The following is a 10407-nucleotide window of genomic DNA, read 5'->3' on the forward strand; positions in this document are numbered from 1 at the left end:
CGGGGTTGTCAGATCATAAAACATAATAGGTGGCTATAGACTTGCAAGATAGGATCAAGAACACACATATATTCATGAAAACATAATAGGTTCAGATCTGAAATCATGGCACTCGGGCCCTAGTGACAAGCATTAAGCATAGCAAAGTCATAGCAACATCAACCTCAGAACATAGTGGATACTAGGGATCAAACCCTAACAAAACTAACTTGATTACATGGTAAATCTCATCCAACCCATCACCGTCCAGCAAGCCTATGATGGAATTACTCACGCACGACGGTGAGCATCATAAAATTGGTGATGGAGGATGGTTGATGATGACGACGGTGACAAATCCCCCTCTCCAGAGCCCTGAACGGACTCCAGATCAGCCCTCCCGAGAGAGATTAGGGCTTGGCGGCGGCTCCGTGTCATAAAACGCGATGAAACTTTCTCTCTGATTTTTTCTCCCTGAACGTGAATATATGGAGTTGGAGTTGAGGTCGGTGGAGGTCCAGGGGGCCCATGAGATAGGAGGGCACTCCCTAGGGGGGGCGCCCCCCTGTCTCGTGGACAGCTTGTGGGGCCCTTGGTGTATTTATTTCGCCCAGAAATTCTTATTAATTCCAAAAAGTGCCTTGGTGGATTTTCAGGACATTCTGAGAACTTTTCTTTTCTACACATAAAACAACATCATGGTAGTTCTGCTGAAAACAGCGTCAGTCCGGGTTAGTTTCATTCAAATCATGCAAGTTAGAGTCCAAAACAAGGGCAAAAGTGTTTGGAAAAGTAGATACGTTGGAGACGTATCAACACCTCTCTACGTCTCTATCACATGCACACCGTCTCCACATTGCCCTTCCACCACAACACACATATGGACACATACACACGTTCTCTCTCAGTCACACACACACAAAATCAGTATTAAAAAACTAGGGCGCACCTAAAACGTCCAAGTCCAAATAAACACGAACTGGAGCTAAATTCAAATATATGGAAGTATTGTAGCGTCAAGAACTTTTCCAGGAAAAAAAGTTGAGTAATACTTGGGGATTGTTTTCATGCACACAAAAAGGCTCGGTGGATGTCCTTCAAGCGCGACATGGTGACACACCGTTCGATCGACCGCGCGGCCACGGTTCACGCGCTTGCACAGGTTTCCTTATCATGGCTATGGTAAGTAATATAAGCGTTGCCTCAGTCAATTTTGAACTAAATTAAGCTCTCATACGTGCACTCATCAATATGCCGCCGCCGCCATTGCGCATGCCGGTGCTCGCCTGCTCCGACCAATAATTTCTCGCCCATCACCGTCGTATCGCTGCCATCCCTGTGCTATGAAGCCGAAGGCTCGCCCTCTCACGTTGTCTGTAGTCCCTCCTGACGATGCCGCCGCGCTGCCAAGCACACGAGCAGCTGGTGGAGCCACGTCTATGCACGCAGCGTACGAAGAGGAGGATGAGCATGTGCTCCAGCACGCCGGCGAGGAGGAACTAGCATGGCATTGTCGTTTCCGCCCGCGCGGAGGAGGCACGCATGGTGGCTGTTGCGGCGGAAGCCGGTCGTGCCCGCACCGAGCCCACAAACCTGGTGCGGACACGGAATCTACCTTCGAGACCTTCGATGCCACATGGATCTTGCAATCTGAAGGAGCAATTTGGGTCAGTCGACTCTTGTGAGCCGTTCGATGCAACATGGATGGCTAGAAGGGCTTCTTCAACCTCCGAAATTGATGCACTATTCATCTTCTCATCCCGCCACACGCCTAACCACCTGCCGCCGCTGCCCCGCCCTCCCCTAAACCGCCTGCCACCGCCATGCTCCCCCCACCCCCGCCATCCGTTTAACCCTGGGCACGATCCATTTTTTTGGTGAACTGCATTCCACACCCAACACTCATAAGATAGATCATGGGCACCCTGCCACCCTAATATAGATACTGGGGTAGCTTCTCTGTTGTCTTCTTCCTTCGCTCCGTCGAACTTCTTTCACAAATTGACTTACCCAAATTATACTACTAGTACAAACATATTAAGTACAGTAGGAGCACGAAGATACGAGCAGTAGTACCAACTGCAAGAAGAACAGTAGTAAGACATAGTACTAGTACTACTGTACGTACTAAAGAGTTCAAATAACAAGAAAGAATATAATGTTCAAATAACAAGAAAGAACATAAACATAGTTCTGCTAGGGGCTCAGCACAACACACCCCTGAAATAAAACTAAGCAACTAGTCTGCTTGACACTGCAGTAGAACTAGCATGAGCAACGACAGTGCCACCTTACTCGGAGTCCAAGTCCACATCCAAGACTTTGTCCTCGTCCCTCTTCCTCTTCCTCTTCGCCAACGCTTCTTTGCTTGAACCGGACACTGGGCTCTGCTTCTTCATCCAACCCTTGTAGATATTTAAACAAAGGTAGGCATCCATTGCTGCGTACAGGATGTGATCTCCATCTAATGTCTTCAACTCCCATGCATGGTGAAAATCGTGGTGAGGTATCTTCAGTTTAGCGTACGAAGGATCAATCATGGCTGCTGCTAGGGTCAGCATTGAAGGCTGAGAAGAGGACACTAGGCTTGCCTGCTGGAGATCGAAGGGCTGGCCTACAATGAGGCCTATCTGACCCAGCACATCCCTTGTCGGATTACGGGTTCTGCAAACCCTTGAAAGGTTTGAACTCTAGGGTGCGTGCGGAGATCTCAACCTACCCAGCCTGCCTACTCGCAATCCTCCTAAGCCTAGCCTGCCTACTCGCAATCCTCCTAAGCCTGCCTACTCTAGTTTATCCTGGTTTGGGCCACCTTGCGGTGTAATACCCTACTCTAGCATTTTGGTGGATTGCCTCGGGGGGCTGACGATAACTAGTACAGTGGATGAACTGGCCTTAGGAGGTGAGGTTTTCTTGAGCTAAAGAGAGCTAGTGAGGTGGTCGGGTGAGAGTGGATATCTTCCCCTTGCTCTCTACTCGATTCGATCCCCCTCTATGGTGGTGGCTAAGTCCTATTTATAGTGGCCTTGGTCCTCTTCCCAAATGTTGGCGGGAAGGGATCCCACAAAGGCCGGATTTGAAAGGTGACAAGTAGTACAGCTTATCCTGACTAAAGTGGTCTTCGCTTACGAAAAGCCCCTGGTCGTGACGCTGCGCTGGGCCCGGTGATGACCTCCGTCCTACCGTCTTGGTGGTCTTGGTCTTGTTGCACCAGAATGGAAACCTTTGGCTGATTCCTCGTGACTCCACGCCTATGGCTTGCCTCCCTTGCACCAAAGAGGAAACTGGCGCCCACCTGGCCTTGGTCGTCATGGCTCATGCCAGCTGAGCCTCATGAGGTGCACCTTGCATAGAACTCTTTGCCCCTCGGGAGCTAGCCTGAGGAGGCCGATTCCCTCGAGGGTCTTAGTGTCGTCCGCCTCGCGAGGATTGGCCCTCGCAAGGGTCATGAGTCGTTGATGCTGAAGCTGGGCCGTACCAGGCCATCGGTGGAGCCACGCAGTGGGCCGCGGGCAGGCATGTCTGGATACCCCCATATCCAGGACGCCGACAGTAGCCCCCAGGCCCAAGGCACGCTCGGACTTGGCTTCCAGGCGAAGCCAAAGGGCATGTGCGGAGTGCCACGGGCCCTAACCGCCTGCGGCCTTGATGACGCATGGCGATTGATGGGATGTGGGCGTCTCCACTTCCCCACACCGCCTTGATATCCGCCAGACCTAGTGGTCACCCGTTGCTAGAGCAGCTCGCCCTCGCAGGTTGTCGCGCTTGGCCTTCGTTTCTTCTTCTCCCAATCTTGTAGCTCCGTGCGCAAATCCGGCGTCAGCGCCTCATCCCCTTTTCCAGCTTCTGTCATGGCCCCGCGGGAGAGGAGGAAGAAGGGGAAGCCGCGCGCCCCGACCGGGCCCCCGTCGGCCTTGGAACCAGCTCTTGAGCGGTCAATGGTGATCGATCAGGAGGGGCTGGACAAGGTCCGCCATGCCCTTGCAGCCGATTCCAACGAGTGGAAGGCAATAACCGTCCGTCCTGCGTCTTGGCTTGTGGGTGAGATGAGCGCCACCGAGATCCCCATCTATCTCCACGCTCTCCTCGCGGGTCTGATTCCCTCCTTCTCTCCCTTCTTCAATGTCATAATATCGCATTACCAGATCCACCTACTGCATCTGGATCCCCGCTTCGTCATCCTGCTCGCCGTTTTCGCCTTCCTTGCGAGGCCATGGTCGGCATTACTCCTTCTGTGGCCCTGTTTCGCCATTTCTTCTTGCTCCGGCTGGTCGATGCTCATCAATGCTCAGGATGCGCGACCTTCGAAGCTGTGGCCGCAACCACCAGCTCAGGGATCGACTTCGAGCTTTCACCCGCTGTGAAGGGGTTCCAGAAGCAGTGGCTGCTTATGGATGCCGGCACGTGCAGCCCCCTACTCCTGACTCCTCGGGCGCCGGCCACGCCCAGCTCTGGTTGGGGGCACGTGAAGCTCTCTGACTGGCGCCTTACTTGCGTCCGGAAGAGGTTGGCGAGGCTGCAGGGGCTGGAGGTGACGACACTGATGGTGGTGAAGGAATTCATGAGGCAGCGCGTCGCCCCTTTCTAGTGCCATTCTCACCCGATGTGGGACCTTGCTGGCATCGAGGATCCCCTGAGGCTGCAGAAGCCGTCACTGACCGCCGAGACCTTGAGCATGGTGCTTGAGCTCCTGATGGGCGAATCCGAGCCTGCCGACCTTCCAGGAGATGGCTGCCTCCTCTATTAGTGCTCGAACAAGACGGTCTTCGTGGGACAAATGCCCATATTCGACGAGTGGGGGTTGCACCCGGAGGGCCTTGAGGGGCCTCGTGAGTACCCCGTCCTCGTGACTCTCCTACTGCTTGATGCTGCAACATGCGCCCCAAGTGTGGAAGCTGGGGGGCGCCCGCCGTTAGCAGCTGCCGAGGGTTCTCCGGAGGCCTGGCGCTGCTGGGGGCCCGGGAGATCGGGACTCCAGAGACCCAGAAGGGGGCCGCCGCAGGGTCAGCGCAACCCTATGCTTCGGAGGAAGAGGCTCCTGAAGCTCGGGGTGATGGCTTCGAGGTGGTTGCCGATGGCGAGGCGCCCACCAACGGCTCAGGAGCCGTCGCCCAAAAGACCCCGTTAGGCACTCCTGCTCCTGAGGCCTCCGCCCCAGACGCCTTGTCGAACGCTCCTCCTCCCGAGGGTCGCCCTTCATGGTCCGGTCGGCCCTGCGTCAGCCTTGAATCGCTCCTGAAGAGGAAGGGATCTCTGTGCCGCAGCGACGACACCCGCCGACCACTGAAGCTGAGAAGATATGTGGATGTAGATGAGTAAGTACGTTTGCTCTCGATTCCTTGCGCACCGCGTTCTCTCCTGACCAGGGCCTTGCAGGGTTCCCGTGATGATGAAACCTCGGGAGGCTAGCGCCTCCAAGGATCCTGGCTTGACCTCAGCACACAGCACCCGGTGCCCTGGCCCTGCCTAGGGAGTGGGGCCACCTCTGGCCACCAGGGTGTCGTAAGGGGGCCCCAGGCCCGAGCTTCCTGCTTCCTTTCTCTGCAGCTCAGCCTGTAGGACGGGGGACACACCGACAATCCTTCTTCTGGTCATTGCTGGCAAGCGGGCGCCTCTTGAGAGGCCTTCGTCTTGAGGTTGTGGGGCTACACCGGCCAGCCCCCGGCCGGAGGCAGGCGAGACGCCCAATGCCCCCTCGGCAGCCTCTAGGGCTGAAGAAGGTCTTGGCGATCCATTGGCACTTGCACGCGGGCGCAATGCCGTTCGCTTCGAGCTCTTCGGTGAGGCAATGCGTGTGATGGTCTAGCTTGGCGGGGAGATTGCTAATGTCGACACCAGGCTCGAGGCGGAGGGACGCCACCTGGCACGTCGGGCTCGAAGAGACAAAGAGACACAGTAGTTTATACTGGTTCGGGCCACCTTGCTGTGTAATACCCTACTCTAGCGTTTTGGTGGATTACCTCGAGGGGCTGAGGATGAACTAGTACAATGGATGAACTGGCCTCAGGAGGTAAGGTGTTGTTGAGCTCAAGAGAGCTGGTGAGGTGGTCGAGTGAGAGTGGATCTCTTCCCCTTGCTCTCAACTCGATCCCCTCTATGGTGGTGGCTAAGTCCTATTTATAGTGTCCTTGGCCCTCTTCCCAAATGTTGGCGGGAAGGAATCCACAATGGTCGGATTTGAAAGGGGACAAGTAGTACAGCTTATCCTGACTAAAGTGTTCTTCGACTGCGAAAAGCGCCTAGTCATGATGTTGCGGTGGGCTCGGCGATAACCTCCATCCTGCTGTCCTGGTGGTCTTGGTCTTGTTGCACCAGAATGGAAACCTTTGGCTATTCCTTGGGACTCCGCGCCTTTGGCTTGCCGCCCTTGCACCGAAGAGGAAACTGGCGCTCTGCGCCCGCTGGCGCCCGCCTGGCCTTGGTCATCATGGATCATGTCAGCTGAGCCTCATGAGGTGCACCTTGCATAGAACACTTCGCCCCTGGGAGCCATCCTGAGGAGGCCGATTCCCTCAGGGGTCTTGGTGTCGTCCGCCTCGCGAGGCTTGGCCCCTCGCGAGGGTCTTGAGTCATTGATGCTGAAGCTGGGCCATACCAGGCTGTTGGTGGAGCCACACAGTGGGCCGCAGGCAGGCAAGTCTGTATACCCCCATATCCAGGACGCCGACATCCCTGTCGTTCCTAAATTCTACAGTAACAAATTTCACTCTTTCGTCCTTGAGGAAGTTCTTAAAATCCTGGCACTCAACGTCGGCATGGCATATGTGGTAGACCAAGCACACGTTATGTACACGAACCTGGATCACGGCGGGCTTCTTCTTCTCTACCTCCTTTAGAATCTTCTCTCTTTCCAGGACTGTGGTGTACTGAACATCTAGCCCATCGACCCACTCATCCTTTGAACTATTGAACATGCGTAGGAAGCGAGCAAGGCATGCTTTCACCGTCGCGGATCCACGTGTGTAGATGACGATGAACTCATCTCCTGGTGATGGCTCTAACCTGGTACTCAGCAGCGACCATGGTGATTTGGGAGGCCATGGATTTTGGAGGAGGGTTTGGAGAAGTTGAACTGGTGTAATGTGAAAGGATGGGACGACAGGGAGCGAACTGTTGTAAGGTACTATACTAGTGGAAGACAAGGACGAGTAGGGCGTGTGAATGGAGTGGGGTTGTTGGCTTCCCCGGTGGATAAACAGCTGCAAGCCGGGACCCATTAGATGTCATGTCTACTAGGCCCGTATAGTAGGCCTGACGGTATAGCTTCTGCCTGTTCGCACGCCATGTCGGTGCGTGGATGTAACCTCACTTAATTTCATCAACCATCATGCATCCTACAACCTTCGCCTCCCTCGCGCGGTCGGGCCCTTTGAGACTTCGACCGGCTATAAATGAGCAATTTTTTTGCCTACTCCGCATGCATGATACTCCCTCTGGTCCTTTTTACTTCCATCAACCATTTGCAAAGTGTTTGACCAAATTTATACTAAAAATATCAATATCTATAATACTGATTATAATGAGTATAAGAGCTACGTTTTATAATGAGTATAAAAATAATGATTTGACATTGCGAATGTTGATACATTTTTCTATAAGTTTGGTCAAAGTAGAGGTACATTGACTTCAGACAAAACTTAAATGCACAATGCAGACTAGTTCCTCTGTCCAGGTGCGTGCCATGTCCTATCTAGTCATCACAGCAAGATTAGCTATTAGAGTACTATTACCTCCCTTCTAGTTTAAAGGGCTTGATTCAAAAAATTTACTTACTCTTACCAAGATAGAGGCGGTGGAATAGTTTTTGTAGTCTACAAAAGTACTCAACTAATGTTGTTGTTATTCACAAAAAAATGTGTTTACCAATGCATTATCGCATTGCATGCATGCATGAACACTAGTTACTCTAACCCCCCTCTCTTCTTTAATTCTTGGCCACATCAGCATGTTTGCTATTCCCGTGTGCATGATACCAACTAAGGTACCACCATTATGGCCAGCCTTAATCATAGCATGTAATAATTTAGTGCAGCTTGAAATATGAACATGTGTGGGGCGTGTATGTTTTTAATGACTTGAGACTATACCTAGCCCGGCATGCAAGATGACCTATTATGCATCGTTCCCCATACCTGCAGGAAGCCCGTTCGTCTCCAAATCTTTTCCTCTCCATGTGTGAAAACAATATGCCTGCTTGACTCTCCTTCTCCCTCTGGCGGTCCCACCACCCCACCCCGTGTGGAAAAAATCTACATGCATGACTCTCCTCCCCACGCGCTCATCCAATCCATTGTGGCCAGCGATATTTCCACCCCCTCCCTCCCTCGTAATTTACTCCAACAAATATGCCCACATAGCTGTTACGTTAATCACGCAACATATCTTACGGGATGCTGCTTCAGTTACTTAACTGCAGGTGCATTGGGTCACTAACATATGGGCCCGACAGGGGTCTGGACCACATCTCAGTGATGCAACTGGACATGTAATTAAGTCAGTGCAGCTCAGTCCATATCTTACGTAGGTGTGCCATTGCTCGCTATAAATACTGCGCCTCCCACCGCATTCGGAAGAACGCTCACGTTCATCGCTATCTCCTCCCTCTCCCTCTCACGTCGACCGCCATGGCATCGCCTCCCAAGCCCTAGGCGCCCCTCGCTGCACCATGCAATCGGTCACACGTCGCCATTCTGTTCCTCGCCGCCACTAGTCGAGGAGGATGCGTCGGTGTTCCACTCCTCACCGTGACGTGTTGAGGTGGACGCATTGGTGTTCCCAATCTCGCCAGCACGCGCGTTGGAGGATGCGTCAGCTCCCCGCTACGAGGAGAACGCCGCGCCACCCACCAAGCCCCCCATCCTTGAGGAGATTTGGAAATAAATGGATGTCGCCTTGTGGGAGGCTTTGCCTCCGGCAGAGCACACCAAAATAGAGGCAGAGAAGAAGGCTGAGGAAGAGAAGCACACCGTGGGGCAAGCTGCCTGGCAGGCATATGCCGCATCCGAGAGAGTCAGGCAATTGGCTCTTTGGTAGAAGGCTCGTGCGAGGGTCGTGAGGGTGGCGGAGGACGCCCATGCCAAAGCCCTGAGTTCGGTCGGGCCCAAGCGCCTCATCTACGCTTGGCGGTACGTGGACCGGGTGCATGCTTCCAGCGAGGAGGAGTACCTGTTGGGGCCGGATCACCACACTGGTGAGATCGCGCTCGCCCGCCAGCAAGCCACCAATCAGCACCTCATGGGTTGTGAGGCTGAGGAAGAGGCGTTGTGTCGGCGCGCTGGGAAACGTCCATGCACTAGGGCACTCATGGCGCGCCGCAAGTGCTCATGCGAGCGCCGTGGCTTTTAGTAGGAATATAATTTAGTTTCATAAGGCGATCTTATTAGGTTTGGGACACAAATGATAAATCCTGAACGTTCGGGAATTATTATTGTCCTTAATTAAGTATGTAAAAGGGAAAGTTTGGAAACCTTGTGTATCCGTACGCATTTTGTAAGTACGTGCATATAGCACAAACTTTACTATATACTATCGCACTACACGTCTGTCTCTATATATGCTTGCAAACTGTGGTACTCCCTCCGTCCAGGTGAATAAGTCATCTTTGGTTGTGCACCATGACCAAGAAGGAGGGAAGACCTATACACCTAGATGGAGGGAGTACTACTATTACTTATGTACGTGCAAATGCACGTTTTAACATTACGATGCGGTTTTTGTAAAAGTAGAAAAACAACACTAGTCAAGCTTGTGAAACGATTCAATGCAAAACAAATGCAAAAATGCTCGTTTGATTGTTTACTTTTAGCTTCCTTCACTGTGGTTACTTCTTGGTCGTACTTTGTACGGAGTATCTCACTGGTCGAAAAGGCATGCAAATTCCCATACCACTTCCTACACCCTGTATCGAATTTTTTGCCTAACAAGTTGTGCCGTGCAATTGGAATTCCAACTTGAATACTACTAGTAGTAGGAGTACCAGGGGCCAGTTCTTTTAGGCTTCTAGATTAGTAATCCCATTACTACTACCTCCGTCTTGGTTTATTGGTACCCATTGTAATCTGTGTCAAATTTTGATCATAAATTTAACTAATGAAATGTTTGTTCATGTCACATGCACTAACATTTTATCAGTTAAATCTTTGGTCAAAATTTAGCACAAATTACAATGGTGACGAATAAACCAGGACGGAGTTACTAGTAGTACTCTCTCCTTTCCGGTTTATAGGGCTCAATTCAAAAATCTCACCAACTAAGGTAGATGGTGAGTGGTGGAATACTTTTTGTAGTTTGCAAAAGCACCCAATTAATGCTCTTGTTTTCCTCAAAGAATTATGTTTACCAATGCATTAGTTGCAATGCATGCATGCATAAAGTACATGCATTGGTCAATTTTCTCTTAATACTTGCGTGCAATGATTTAATGCACCT

This window comes from Triticum aestivum, chromosome 6B (genome assembly GCF_018294505.1).
Source record: "Triticum aestivum cultivar Chinese Spring chromosome 6B, IWGSC CS RefSeq v2.1, whole genome shotgun sequence".
NCBI lineage: Eukaryota > Viridiplantae > Streptophyta > Magnoliopsida > Poales > Poaceae > Triticum > Triticum aestivum.